The sequence below is a fragment of the Zingiber officinale genome, chromosome 2B (assembly GCF_018446385.1).
Source record: "Zingiber officinale cultivar Zhangliang chromosome 2B, Zo_v1.1, whole genome shotgun sequence".
Lineage (NCBI taxonomy): Eukaryota > Viridiplantae > Streptophyta > Magnoliopsida > Zingiberales > Zingiberaceae > Zingiber > Zingiber officinale.
Genome location: NC_055989.1, coordinates 20237044 through 20252544, shown reverse-complemented (window position 1 = coordinate 20252544; position 15501 = coordinate 20237044).

The following is a 15501-nucleotide window of genomic DNA, read 5'->3' as shown; positions in this document are numbered from 1 at the left end:
GCACAATTAAATCCTATGTAATCTTTATGGGGATGTTTTTGAACGAGAATGTTCTCAAAGTGAGTGCACAGTTGATGTCTTGTGTGACCTTTGTGGGGATGTTTCCAAAGTGAGTGCACGGTTGAAGTCCTATATGACCTTTGTGAGGATGTTCATGCACGGTTGAAGTCCTGTGTGACCTTTGCGAGGATGTTCCTACATGATAATATCTTCTTAAAGTGAGTGCAAAGTTGAAGTCACGTGTGTTATTTTTTAGGATGTTCCCTAGAGGATATGTTCCCAAAGTGAAGTGCAGGGCTAATGTCATGTGACCTTCCACTGATCCTCCATCTGCGCATGCCCATGCGAGCATTCAAGCGTGTGCCTACTTGGGCATGACCAACATGACCCCTTTGATAGTTAAGTTAGCACTAGGTTGAGAGAGAGAGAGATGGAGAATGAGATCTGCGAAGAAGAAAGTTTGCGGGGAGAAAAAATTACCTTCGGCCTTTAACACTTACCTTTTTATATTTTCCAACTCATATGTCCACATGGACTACCATGTCTGCCCATAGGTTGTTAGAGTCATGGGTCGACGTGCAACAGTAGCCATCCGTGGCACGCCAATCATTTGGATTTACATGGGCCACATGGCCTGGCAAAGATATAGTGTTGACGTCGTGCACTTGCCCCTATGTGAAAGTCATCGCTAGTTGAAAGTCCAACATGTAGTTGGCAAGAGAAAAGTTCAAGTGAGTCACGGTTGACCGAACACTTATCAGTCTAAAGTCCAATAGCGTGTTGGCATGAGTCGTAAAGTTTTAGCAGATCAAGGTTGACCGAATAAGAGGCAGCAATGAAGTCCTGATAAGTAAAGGTTGATTGGATGCTAGGCAATGAGGAAAGTCCTAACAAAGTAAACTTTCGAAGATCATAACTTTTGACTCAAATATCAAAATAAGGTGATTTTTAGTATGAAACAAAGCTCATTCAGAGATTTATTATATTTGTTACTCAATATCAGTCGGCTGATCATGGGTATTAGTCGATTGATGACTATTAGAACCGAATAGAAACAAGTTGATTCAATTGTTAGACTCGACTAAGGAGTTGCATCAATCTATTGATGACAATCAAAACTGAATAGAAGCAAGTCAATTTGGTTGTTGAACTCGACTGATGTGTTTCATGAATTGACTAATTATGGTCAAACAGGTCAAGAAATAGTCATTCTATAGGTTTAAACGATCAAATTTGATATATCAATCGACTAATGGGTAAGATTAGACTGATAGGCATAAATTAATCTTGACTTGAAAGCTATAAAAATAGGTTCTTGAGGAGATTTTGGTAGCCAGTTCTTGGAGGTTTTGGAGTGAAGTATTGTTGTATTTTTGGACTAAAAAGAGACAATATAAAGTAACAAGTAAAACGTTCAAAGCAAGATTCATATAAAATTATTTATAGTCATTGTATTTTCTTTTATTTCTTATTTTCTTGTTGTGATTTTGTCAGAATAATTTGTAAGAAACTTCTCTACCTCCAGAAGGTGTCCAAGAAGGGAATTATTATGGTGGAGAAAGATCATTAGGAGTAAACCTTAGACTAGTCGTCTTAAAGACGGATATTATGCATGTGGCATCAATTTTAATTCAAGTTTATATTGTACATTCAAATGACCTCGATAGGAAGCAATTAGAGCTTTCACTCCCCTAGCTCATGCGTGCCTAACCATATACCCAATAATAAATATACACCATAAGGGAATAAGTTTAATCAACTCACATAAAATAAAATGTTTCAAGAATATAAAAACTTAATATTCATTATTTTAATAATTGTAGCAATTTATAGAACCATAAGGATAAATTCAATTGATTAATAGAAATATATATTGAAGTTGAAAATCTAAAATAATGTTCATTCAATTCATACTGATGATAAGTTCACCTAATATATATTGATCTTAATATGTTCTTCTAAATTATTAAGTAAAGATAATTAAAATACAAAATTATAGGATTGATAAGTGTATTTTATTTTTTTTATTTTTTTTATAATTTATGATTTAGAATTTAGAGTTTAGTCGGTTTGTAATTTAAGTTATAGTATTAAAGTCAAAAAAAACTTTTAAAATTTTTTTTTAAAAAAACATATTACTCATGGTACTAACGAAGTGAGCACTGTAGGCTAACATTTCCCTCTATATTCCTCACTCTCTCAAGATACACATAATAATATATGTTATACCTCGACATAAATAACTAATAGTTGTACAATACATGGTGAACAAATTACATTATTTGATAAAATATTTGAATTAATTTAAAAAATATATCAATTTCCATTCAATATTGCACCTATATAATTCTAAACAATTTTATTCATATTGTCGCATCACCGTGGCAACATTTAATACGTGTTTTCAATTGAATCAGTAAACTCTTCGTTAGTTGGCATCCATTAGATTAACTCATCAACAATTTTATCCCTAAAAATTGATCACTATAAATTTCATTATTTTGCCTACTAAATGTGTACATAAATTCCATATGAAGACTAATGGCTACTCCACCATCGTATCTAATTTTTATTGCATTTTTCATATCTGTTGTTTTTCTTCTTGAATCAATGTTTTGCAAAGAAAATGAAGGTATTTCCAATTATAAATTTCCTTTATAAAAATTATTTTTTAATCCAGGGGAAGTAAAAAGTAGGTTAAATTGAATTAACCGGTCAAAATTAAAAATTCAGTTCGATTAATTTAAAATTTTATTCAATTTTCTTTTTAAAATATCAATAATTTCAATCAAATCGGTTCGGTCTCGATTTTAAAATTTAAATTCGACCGATTAAATTGAATTTGGCTAAACTTGAAAAAGACTAGAAGTCTAAAATTTTTAACTTCATAATTCATGATTCTCCTCCCCTCCCAAGTTCCGATTTAACAAAAAATTTGGTTATTTCAATTTTCGATCAGTTTGCTCAATTTTTTGTATGAAAGATCGGTTTAGTTAGGTAAAAAAAATTGATTTGTTTAGTTTTAGTTTAAACAGTTTGATCGGTTCGATTATTAACCGATTGTTCACTCCTACTTTAATCTATATTAAATCAATTAGTGTTACCATACATAATGTAAAAGGTGATATGACTTTATCCCAAGCGACCCAATATTATTGGCCTAGGGTTAGATTAAGGTAAGTAAATTACGTATCGAGTAGGCTCCCATGTCAGAGGACATTTTCCACGGCCTCTCCATTATTCGACCAATCTATCATATGATTTTTGGCTCGGGTACACCTTGGGCCAATTAATGTTAAAGCTTGACTCAAGCCATCAAAATCTCAAGTGTGTATATATATATTTTGATGGCTGAGTCGAGTTTTAATCAAAATGGCCCTTACAATGTCTGTTATTTTAGCTTAAAAAATTATCCATATTTCAAAATATGATCCTCTTTTCAACATGCGAACAAAATTTTTTAGCGAGCCTTCAAAATATGAGATAAAATAAAGAGTTGAATAATATGAATATTTCAAAATATAATAAAAAAATTAAATATTACTGGTAATCCTTTAATTCAATACATCTTGCTTCTGTTTTAGCTATAAAAGTGCAATGCATATTACTATCATGTTTTAGTGAGGTTGCAACATGTAAAGTAAAATATAGAGTTAAACAACATTTAATATTGTAAAATATAATCAAATAAAAAGATAAATATTATCAATAATTATTTGAATATAACATATCTTGTTGCTTGGGCTACAAAAATATCAATTAAGCTTGTATACTCAAGATGTTCAAGTGTTTTCTTTTCAATAGACAACATCGCCAATCCATTTAATTTTTCTTGTGACATGGTCGATCAAAGGTATGTTTTAATCAACTTCAATTTGGAAAAGCTCCTTTCTACATATACCACTATAACTGGTATGATCAATAAAATTTTGTAGGTAATATAAGTATTTGGATAACAGTGATCTATATTTTCAAATAATTCAAAACATCTATTGCTCTTTTTGCTTCCACCAATAAAGGTTATTTCAAGATTGATAACTCCATATACAGATCATCTCCATCAATGTCTGACTTTCCATTATATCTCAATGTTTCTTTGAGATTTTTACAAGATTTCATTAGGCTATCATCATTAGCAAACTTCAATCTCTCTAGATTGAACAAAAACCCAAATGTTTCTTTGTACTTTTGAGATGATTCAAATCAAGTTTTTAGTAAAGAAATAGCTTGATCTATTAAGAAGATAAAATAATTAACTCTAAAAGATTCTTCAACTGATTGTATCACATCTTCATTATTACTTTCATAAAATTATTTCTTTCTTTAGATAATGCGTTATTCTGTGAACGTAACTTCTATCTTCATTTCTTTTGCCATTTGCTTTGCTTCCATCATGGTCTTCTCAAATCCAAACTCTTGATATTCTTCAAAAGTAAGATAAGCCTTTTAATTGTTAAATTACAATATCAATGTCCATATTTTCACCTTAAAGAAATTTACTCACGGTATTGATTACATGCAACAATTTGTACAAAATTATCATACCAAGCAAAGAATTCAAAATTTTTCAATTTATATATTACTAATGATTCAGCTTCACTCTTTATTTTTGGATCTTTACTCGTTTGTGCCAAATCAAGTAAAGCATCTCTATTTTATATATTTGTTCTTTTATAGCTTTCATGCTTTCAATATGACTTTCCTAACGAGTTTATGGTAATGCCTTAATTATCAGGACTTTTATGTGATCTTTAAAAACTTTCCAATGCTTGGTAGAAGATAAAAACAATGTATAAATACGTCTTATCACTCCAAACATAGACATAGCTTTAGAACAACAATTGACCATATCACATGATACAGGTTATAATAAGCAAGTCTAGAAAATGATCTGGTAGTCAAGGTCAAGGTCAAGGTCAAGGTCAAGGTCAAGGTCAAGGTGATGTGGCAGTTAAGGTCAAGGTGATGTGACAGTCAAGGTCAAAGTGACGTGGCAGTTGTAACGACCACCCTTCTTACTACTACTACTCTCTAAGGATGACCGTTACTTAACTACTAACTCTACTTAACCGGTATGATTAAAAATCACATGGAAACCCTACCGAAAAATTTTGACAGAATCTCCCCTGTACCGATGACCGTAATCATTAATACATAACATAATATACATAGCCACAGGCGGCTGGAACACATATCAAACACACAAAAGGAACAACATCACCGCGCAGTTTAATGAAATCAAATCATGCAAGTAATGAATAGCGGAAACAAAATAAAAACATACGATTAACTAACAGCAGAAGACTAAATGACTCATCTAATACATTCTTAATAAATGACAATCTTAATAAATTCTTAAACTAAGTCCCAAGGCTTCCATAGTCCTGGCATCACACACCATCCGCGCCACCTTGTCGCCTTCCTTGCTAAATCTTTTCTTTTCCTTTATCTGCAGTAAGAGGAAGTGTAGTCTATAAGCAAAATTTGCTTAGTAAGCGTTATCTAACTTACAAAAACTCGATATGCATGTGAATATACTGAATGCTCAAAGGAAGACTACTCATGCTCATCTACTAGTAAATAAAAAACATACTGAAGTGCTAAACATGTAAAGCTACTCATACTCTTCTAATAGCAAAGAACAGTAAGCTAATCTAAATAACATGCTAGCATAAGAGAAAACTCAACTTGCTGATTTTAAAACAAAGTGAAACTTAATTCATCTGTTCTAAACTTATCCTTTAATACTTTATAGTTATGTAAAACTTGCTTTACTTGTTCTAAAACTTATACTTATAATACTTCAAAATAATAATCAACTTCTTCTTGGGCCCGACAACTGTACTTTCTATGCGCGCATCCCTAACTAGACCCGAGATAGCTGGTCCCGAATCTAGTAGGATTTGCTAGGTTATCTAAACCTAGGGACCGATTATGGGAGCCCAGCCCAAGGACTACTGAGAGTCCTGCATACTAGGTTATCTAAACCTAGGGACCGACTATGGGAGCCCAGCCCAAGGACTACTGAGAGTCTTGCATACTAGGTTATCTAAACCTAGGGACCGACTATGGGAGCCCAGCCCAAGGACTACTGAAAGTCCAGTACAGTGTCATTGATAAAAGTAAAATACTTGTTATCTTTTAATACTTCTAATATATAATGCCTTGACATTTTAATAAGCACCTTGTGTGCCAAAATCCCTAAAGTCTTGACTTTGAGATTTACTTAAGGCCTTGGCCTTTTCTTTCTTTTCTTTATCTTTCTTATACTTTTCTTATAAAAGAATGCTTCTTACAAAACTGAAATGTTTAAACAAATTCTAACACTGCAATACTTAAACAAAATCTGCATACAAGTTTAAACAGAAATCTGCATATTAAGCTTAACTAAAATCTGCATATTAAGCTTATCTAATATCTGCATACTAAGCTTAACAAAATTCTGCATGCTATACTTATAAAAATCTGCATATCATACAAGCTTATACTACATCTAAAACTTGTTGGAATTAAAACCTTAAATCTTGCTTCAATAGAGATAAAAGAAAGAGAGCAAAGAATGCATGCTACTCAATAATCTCTAGCTGTTCTAATGCTGTACAATGCAATCCGAAAGAACTAGAAAATCTGCATATCACGGCAGCAAACCCATCCCACAAAAACCCTTCTATCTTCTTTATGTGATTCACAGAAATTCGAAAACAAAAGTAAACAGAGTCCGAAATCTAATCCAAATTCCTCTCTTATAACCCTAATGAAGCTCACGGCAGCAACATGGCAGCGAGTTCACAACATGCTTCAAAAATCAAAGATACAAAGAAACATCAATCGGAAATCCGGAACAACTCTTACCACAGGTGAGTAGCAACTTACAGCGGTTTCTTGGACTCACAGCCGAAGGGGAAGGCTCTAGAGTTTTCGGAGAAGTGAAGATCTCGGCTCCTCTTCGTGTCCACGAAATCTCCTCGACGAGGGGATTGTGATAGTAAAGAAAATCCCTTGGAGAACCTTGGTCGGCCGTCGAAAGAAGCCCTAGCTTCTCTTCGTCTTCCGCCCGAGCAGAGGACGACGCCGCGCGAGATAAGGGAGGGGGAAGAAAATTAGGTCTCGGGAAAAATTAATCCCTAAGTTCTCTTTTATAACTCAATATTCAGTTAACTTCTTTAAAGAATTTTACTATCTATTCTTAAACAAAACCGCCCGCAGCACACTTGGTTAGCCAGATTTTAACCAAGTCAGAGGTCTTGGCTTCGATTCCTCAGCCGCGCACTTTTATTTCCAATTTATTTTACTTTTCCTAACTACTACTTAAATATATATCGCTCCATATATGATTAACAAATCGAGCGCAGCTCAGTTGGTTGGGTCGGTTTTGCTTGGGTCCGGGGTGCTGGGTTTGAAACCCAGCTTCTACAACCCTTTTTTTTTTTTTTTTTTTTCTTATTTTAGTTTATTTTTAAAACTTATTCTCCTTGGTAAAAATACCAAACGAACTCCAAAAATTGCATAAAAATACTCTAAAAATTTCTAAAAATATCTAGAATTTTTCTATAGCATTTCTAATTATTTTTTTGGGCTCAAAATGAGGAAATTTGGGTCGTTACAGCAGTCACAGTTGGGATAGGAGTGTACCCCCCCCCCCTCCCATATAACCTTGTTGTTTCACCTAGTATCAAGGATCTTGGACTTAGCTTTACAAAGCTCTACGTGCGGCCGACTAGACAAAAGACTGTTAGGATCTTCGGATGGCTAGAGAGGGGGGGGGGTGTGAATAGCCTCCTCTAAAACTTAACCAAATTCTTCAATCAAATCGTTAGCGCAACGAAAATATGCACATGAAAAATCTAATACAAGGAAAAGAAAGATACACACCACTAACACCAGTATGTACGAGGTTCGTGGATAACTTGCCCCTACTCCTCGGCGTGTCCGTAAGGTGGACGATCCCTTGATCTTTCGGTAGATCACACCCCGGATAGATACCGGCTAAAGATTTATCCTTCTCGGTGGAGTAACCTCTCCACAAAGTCTCAGAAGATATGTAAATAAAGCACAAGACTTACAGATCAGTGGCTAAAGAGGATGAAGAAAAACGCTCACAGCCACACGAAGACAGCAGTTAAACAGAGCACAAGAAGGAAGCACAGCCAAGAACTCAAAGCTCAGCACCCTTGCTTGATCGACCGAGAGTTCTCACCTTGAACCTCTCTTCATCCTTCTTCTTATGCCTCTGCTTCCATTACATTCTGCCTGTCCCGAATTGCTGTCAACCTGCACCGAATCCCTGCTGCAAGTTACGACATCGCCAATCACTCTTCCTCCTCCTCTAGTTCTCTGAGCTCACACCAATAGAACCCATGGTCTTCACTAGGGTCTCTGAGCTCGAACCAATGAGCAAGAGTCAAGCTGATTCCTAACTGATCGCAGCCAGATCACAACTTGATCGCAGCCAGTAACCGTTGATGCTCCAATTGCACCATTTGCAGCGAAACACAGTAGAAAGAACCCTTTGTTTTATTCTTCTGATGGAGCTTAATTTGAATTTAAGCATTGGCATGATATCTGCAACCTGTAACTTAAAAAGCTAACAGCAGATGGTTAAATCAGATGGATCAAAAGTTGCAGAGAAACAGCAGAAACTTCAGACAGTATTGTGGATCGGTCAACAGATCGATCCACAGCTTGTTGGACCGATCAGGCTATTGTGGAGAGCTCTGATCGGTCTGTGGATCGATCAGGCTATAGGTGGATCGGTCCACAGACCGATCCCCTATACTCTCTCCCGAACTTCATTGCCTCCTGATCGGTCTCCAGACCGATCAGTAAATCTCACAGAAGAGTACTAATTGGTTACTGATCGGTCTACAGACCGATCAGTAATTCTCACAGTGAGTTACTGATTGGTTACTGATCGGTCTGGCGACCGATCAGATAACCATAGTATCACTGGATCGGTCAACAGACCGATCCAATGCCTATGTAGGTAGGTTTAGAACTTCCCAGCCCTAAACCCTAAAGCCTTTCTAGTCTAGAGAACGAGCTACCGAGCCCTCTCTGACCTAGTCCGGAGAACGAGCTACCGAGCCCTCTCCGACTTCGTCCGGTCCAGAGAACGAGCTACCGAGCCCTCTCTGACCTAGTCCGGAGAACGAGCTACCGAGCCCTCTCCGACTTCGTCCGGTCCAGAGAACGAGCTACCGAGCCCTCTCTGACCTAGTTCGAAGAACGAGCTACCGAGTCCTCTCTGACTTCGCGTGCCAAGTTTCCATACTTGGACTTTTCCCTTCCACCTGATCAACATTGATCAGTAATCAATTTGAGTTTAATTAATATCTGATACAAACTTAAATCAGTGTCAACATCAAAACAACAGCCAGGTCAGACCGTATCAACAATCTCCCCCTTTTTGTTGTTTGACAACACGATTTAAGTTTAGATCAGAAATGCTCATATTTCCCTAATTTTAGGGGAATCAAGATCCTCCCCCTAAGACGAATACAACACTAAGGAAGTCAATAATCCTCAAGGTTATCCTCTCCCCTAAAATCAAAACTTCATTCATCTCTAAACTTAGTCATCTTCTCCCCCTTTGCCAAACACCGAAAAGGTGCGAATTATGTAATAGGACTCAAAGGACTCCCCCTTAACCCATACTGTCTCTTTCTTAAATCACACAGAATTCCTCTAAGTGTAATATCAGACAGTAAATAATAGACAATCAAGATATGACATATGAAAAGCATATAAATAGTCAATAAGAACTAAAAAATAAAGAGAAGCAAGTAATAGAAAAATGAGTAGCATAAACAGCTAATATCCAGGTCAGACACAGTATCTATCAAACAGTATCTGCAACATAGGCAGTCAAAATGACCAACATAAAATAAAGTGTATCAATCAACATCCTCAATATGAGGAGCATCATCATCATCTGCTGGAGGAATGAATCCCTGAGGCGGCATGCTCGAGGGTGGATAGCCCGAGTAATACTGCGGAGGTGGGTAGCAGGTCATCCATCCCAGAAGCACCTGCTGCGTCGCTAACTGCTGACTGTGTAGATCATCGTAACACTCGTCAATCCGAACGCGCAGCCCATGGAGCTCAGCAGCCAGTAGCTCATCGTGCTGATCAATGCGGCTCTCCAGCTCAGCAATTTACCAGCGCAGATCAGGATCTGCCTCTCCATACTCAGCAGCAGCGGGAGGAGGAGCAGCAACGGGAGCAGCATCAACTTGTCGTGGAGGTGCCCATGGTAACTCACCCAGTGCTCTCCCGTCCTTCCAACGAACCGCCCCATTCTGTCCTATGATGCCAGACTTGGAAAAAGCACATTTTCCAAGTCTGCAGTCCTGTCTCACCATCTTGACTATCCTTCCCTTGGAGACATCAATCTGTAGGGTCTCGAGCCAATCCGTAATTATATGCCCATAAGGCATATAAACTGTGAAGCTGTTAGGCTCACTATAGGAGATGATAGAAGAGTAAATGCTCGACATGATGTCAAAATCGAGACGCCGACGTAATCCATAAAGCATCAGACAGTGATATAGTCGGATCTCTGACAAGGGCTTAGATGTGATTGGCAGAAAGCAATTTGTGACAATCTTAAAAAGAATGTAATCTGGGGCAGATAGTCTCAGGGCTGCAAAGGTAGGAAAATCAACATCTAACTGACCCTGTCCACCCGGTCTAGGATGTCCGAAGAAATACTCATAAATGGAGTCAAATGAGACATCAAATGGAGAAGGTAAAGGGTCTGGTAAATCAGGATATATGGAAAAGATATTTCCTGAACACCTCCGGCAGGCTAGATAGTCAAAGAAGGCCGAGAAAGAGAAATCAACAGTTTGCTTAGCAACTCTAGTTCTATAATTAACATCATTAGTCTGATGAAGATTATTATAAAACTCGGATACTAAGTCGTAATTGATGTCCCGTTCTAAGTAGACTAGAGAATCAAGTTTAAAATAGGCAATTATTTCTGACACAGATGGACAGAATTCATCCATGAATTTTCGATCCACAGACCTACAAGGAAGCAGTTTGAAGGTTCTTTGTTTAAAGGCTTCTTCAAAGTGATGGTTTGGAAATCGTCCAGAAATGGATGGTTGAGGTCGGGAGGGAGCCTTAGATTTGGATTTCTCAGTTGACGACTTAGAGGTCCCCTCACCAGCTTGTTTCTTCCTAAAGGTTTAAAAAGATGTGACATGGACGGGGCAAATAGATGAGCACGGAAAGCACCAATAACCGAGAACCAAGCCCATAACACAGATACGATGAGAAATGAAAAATGAAGTGCCAAAATGAGTAGAGCTCGGGGAGAATGGAGTTACCTTGGTGCCATATCTCTCGGAGAGCGAAAAAAAGAGTTGAGGCGGAGGAGGGTGTCGGCTAGGGCTTCGGCATGCAATGGGAAGAGAAAAGATCGGGAAGAGTTAAGAGGGATGGGATCAATCCATGTGTTGATTGATCGGACGACTGTCCGATCAGGATCTCCCTTGGTCTCTTGAATGCCCTGATCGGTTGGTGGACCGATCAGGGAATCTCCTGATCGGTCAGTGGACCGATCAGGATCCTTGCGTACGATTGGTCCCTGAATACCCTGATCGGTCGGTGGACCGATCAGGGAATCTCCTGATCAGTCCCTGGACCGATCAGGATCCTCGCTTGGTCTCCTGAATACCCTGATCGATCGGTGGACCGATCAGGGAAAGATCAGCAAGCAAACAGAGAGTTCTGGATCGGTCGATAGACCGATCCAGCCTCTTCTGATCGGGCTGTAGACCGATCAGTGTCTGACAAATCGAAAATTCAGGAATTTCAGTAATCTGAGATTCGAAGAAGTTTTAGGGTTTCTAAACACTGAAGATTCAGAACTCAATAAGTTCAGAAACTTCCAAATTCAGAACTTAGTACCTGAAGAATCTACAAACATGAATATTTTCGAAAGATAAGCTTTTACAATCTAAAATTGCTCAGAACCCGAAAGTTCCAAACCTTTACAAACTTAGATCAACTTCAAACGCATAGAGTTCAGACGTTTTTGAATCTAAAAGTTTCAAAACCAGAAAAACTTCTGAAACTATGATCTATAGTGGACCAAGATATTAATCAAGACTTAAGCTCTCTATTACCTGGTTCAAAACACATCCTTGCTATGATCAGTTTCGAGTTTGTCAAAATATATCCAAATTGCTATCATTACTTCAACAACTTGTCCTATTTTCAATCAAAATCATGAAAGGTATCGATCAAGGGTATCAATCAACACATCATCCATAGTTAGATAATTTCTAGGTAAAGGTCCAACCAAGTTTCTTTGGTTGGAATATATGAGTAAGATCTAGGAACCAAATACACATGAATTATGTAATGGTCTTCCCCATACCCAAATTATGTCTCTTCAACCTAATTATTCAAGAGATGTATGATATATTTTGAATAATTTGGTTGATCCTAGCATCTCACCCCATTTCTAGCAAACAAAAATAATTTGTTAAACCTTATAGTTTGTGTGAGATGTCCCCAAGTTGCCCAAATTAATTTCCCAATTTCTCTTGTCGTTTTAATTGTCCTTATTGATCATGATGAAGTCCTAATGGCCTATTGAGCCAAACACATTCCCAATTCTCTCCGTAAATGACTAAATTTATTTTTCGGAAGGGGTTTGGTGAAAATATCGGCTAGGTTTGATTTTGACTCAACATATGTGAGCGCAATGTCTCCCCTAGCTACGTGATCTCTAATGAAGTGATGACGCACTTCAATGTGTTTGGTCCTTGAATGATGGACTGGATTTTTCTTTAGGTTTATTGTGCTGATGTTGTCACACAACACTTGCACTCCCTTATACGAAAGCCCATAATCTTCTAAGGTGTGGATCATCCACAACAATTGTGATACACTCTCTCCCATGGTAATGTATTCAGCTTCGGTCGTGGAGAGAGCAATGCAATGTTGCTTCCGACTTGACCAACTAACCAATGATGAACCTAAAAATTGGCAACCCCCACTAGTGCTTTTCCGATCCAATTTGCACCCAGCATAATCGGAGTCGGTATAACCTATCAAGTCAAAAGACTCCGTACGAGGGTACCAAAGACCTACTCTAATTGTGCCCTTAAGGTATCTCAGGATTCTCTTAACTGCAATTAAATGAGATTCCTTGGCACAGACTTGATATCTAGCGCACATGCCCACAGTAAAAAGTATGTCCGGTCGACTAGCTGTGAGATATAGAAGACTACCGATCATGCTTCTATATTGCGTTAGATCAACTGGTTTTCCATTCTCATCATTGTCAAGGCGAGTGTTTGTCGCCATTGGAGTGGATACTTCCTTAGAGTCACTCATTTTGAATTTTTTGAGCATCTCTTGAGTGTATTTCGTCTGATGGACATAAATGCCATCTCGAGTTTGTTTGATTTCAAGTCCAAGGAGGAATGTCAATTCTCCCACCAGACTCATCTCAAACTCACTTTCCATGTGAGTGATAAATTCATTCAAATAGCCCTTGTTATTTGAGCCACAAATTATGTCATCGACATACACCTGGGCTACAAATATGTTTTCACCATCTCTACGCAGAAATAGTGTTGGATCTATTTAACCTCTTACAAAATCCTTTTCTAGTAAGTAAGTTGACAACCTTTCGTACCAAGCTCGAGGTGCTTGTTTAAGCCCATAAAGAGCTTTCTTAAGCTTGTACACGTGGTTTGGAGCTTCGGTATTCACAAACCCCGGTGGTTGTTCAACATAGACCTCTTCTTTAATGAAACCGTTTAAGAAGGCCGATTTAACGTCCATTTGATAGAGCTTGAAGCCTCTATGTGCAGCAAAAGCTAGCATCAAACGAATGGACTCTAATCGGGCCACGGGAGCATAAGTCTCATCATAATCGAGGCCTTCGACTTGACTATAGCCCTTGGCTACAAGTCTTGCCTTGTTTCTTATGACTTCTCCCTTTTGGTTTAACTTATTTTTGAAGACCCATTTGGTTCCAATAATGGTGGTCTTCTTAGGTCTAGGAACTAAGTCCCACACTTGGCTCCTTTCAAATTGACCTAACTCATCTTGCATAGCTATGATCCAGTCAGGATCGTGCAATGCTTCATCAACTAATTTTGGTTCGATTTCTGAGATCAAGGTGACCTCATTAGACTCATTTCTAAAGAATGATCTAGTCTTAACCCCTTGTTGGATGTCTCCAACAATCTGGTCTTGGGGATGACTAGAGGCTATCCTGGATTGCCTTGGCGTCGGCGGTGCCTCATGAGTGGTCTCACTAGGCACAGGCAAAGACTCAGTATCAGGCAAAGGATCAGCCTGAGCCCTTTGTTGCCTTTGCTCATCGTCATCGGAGTCAACTTCGACTCTTTCTATGTTTTGATCATTCAAACTTAGCCTTCTAAGTTCAAATTGAATTTCTGCTACATCCCTCGATTGATCATTTGATTTAGGGATTTCTTCAAATGCTACATCCGAGGACTCTTCAATCAATTTAGTCCTATTGTTGTAGACTCGATAGGCTTTGCTGATGAGAGAGTACCCGACCAGTATCCCTTCATCAGCCTTAGCCGTGAACTTTCCAAGATGATCCTTGGTGTTCAAGATAAACACCTTACAACCAAACACCCTAAGATGTTTAATTGTAGGGGGTTTTCCAAACCAAAGTTTATGGGGAGTCTTTCCTAAAAACCTATGTATCAAGACTCGGTTTTGCACATAGCAAGCTGTATTTACAGCTTCAGCCCATAAGTAGCTCGGTAGTGAGTACTCATTGAGCATGCTTCGTGCAGCCTCTTGCAAGACTCGATTCTTTCTCTCCACAACCCCATTTTGTTGTGGGGTCCTCGGAGTAGAGAACTCATGCCTATATCCTTTTTCTTGACAAAATTCTAAAAATCTATGATTTTGAAATTCTCCACCATGATCACTTCTAATTGTTTTAATTGTTGTTGATTTTTCATTTTCAGTTCTTCTACAAAAGGAAACAAAAATATCTATGGTTTGATCCTTATTTTTCAAAAAGAAAGTCCATGTATATCTAGTAAAGTCATCAATGATCACTAAGCAATATCTACTTCCATTCAATGAAATGACATTACTACAATCAAATAAGTCCATATGCAATAAATCTAAAGCAGTAGAGGTACTTACAGCACTTTTACCTTTATGAGACGCTTTTGTTTGCTTACCTTTTTGACATGCATCACATAATTTTATCTTTTGGTACTTGATGCTTGGTAGGCCTCGCACTAATCCTTTGTTGACCAGCTTTCGAATATTCTTCATGTTTATGTGGGCCAACCTCCTATGCCAAAGCCATGATTCTTCTTCTTTTGACATGAAGCACTTAGCAGAGGCATTAGTAGCACTTTTAAAAGATACTTGATAAATGTTATCTACCCTTGTGCCTACTAGTACCGTGTCAAGTGTGTCAATGTGTTTGACCAGACATTGACTTGAATGAAATTCAATTGTGTAACCCGTATCACACAA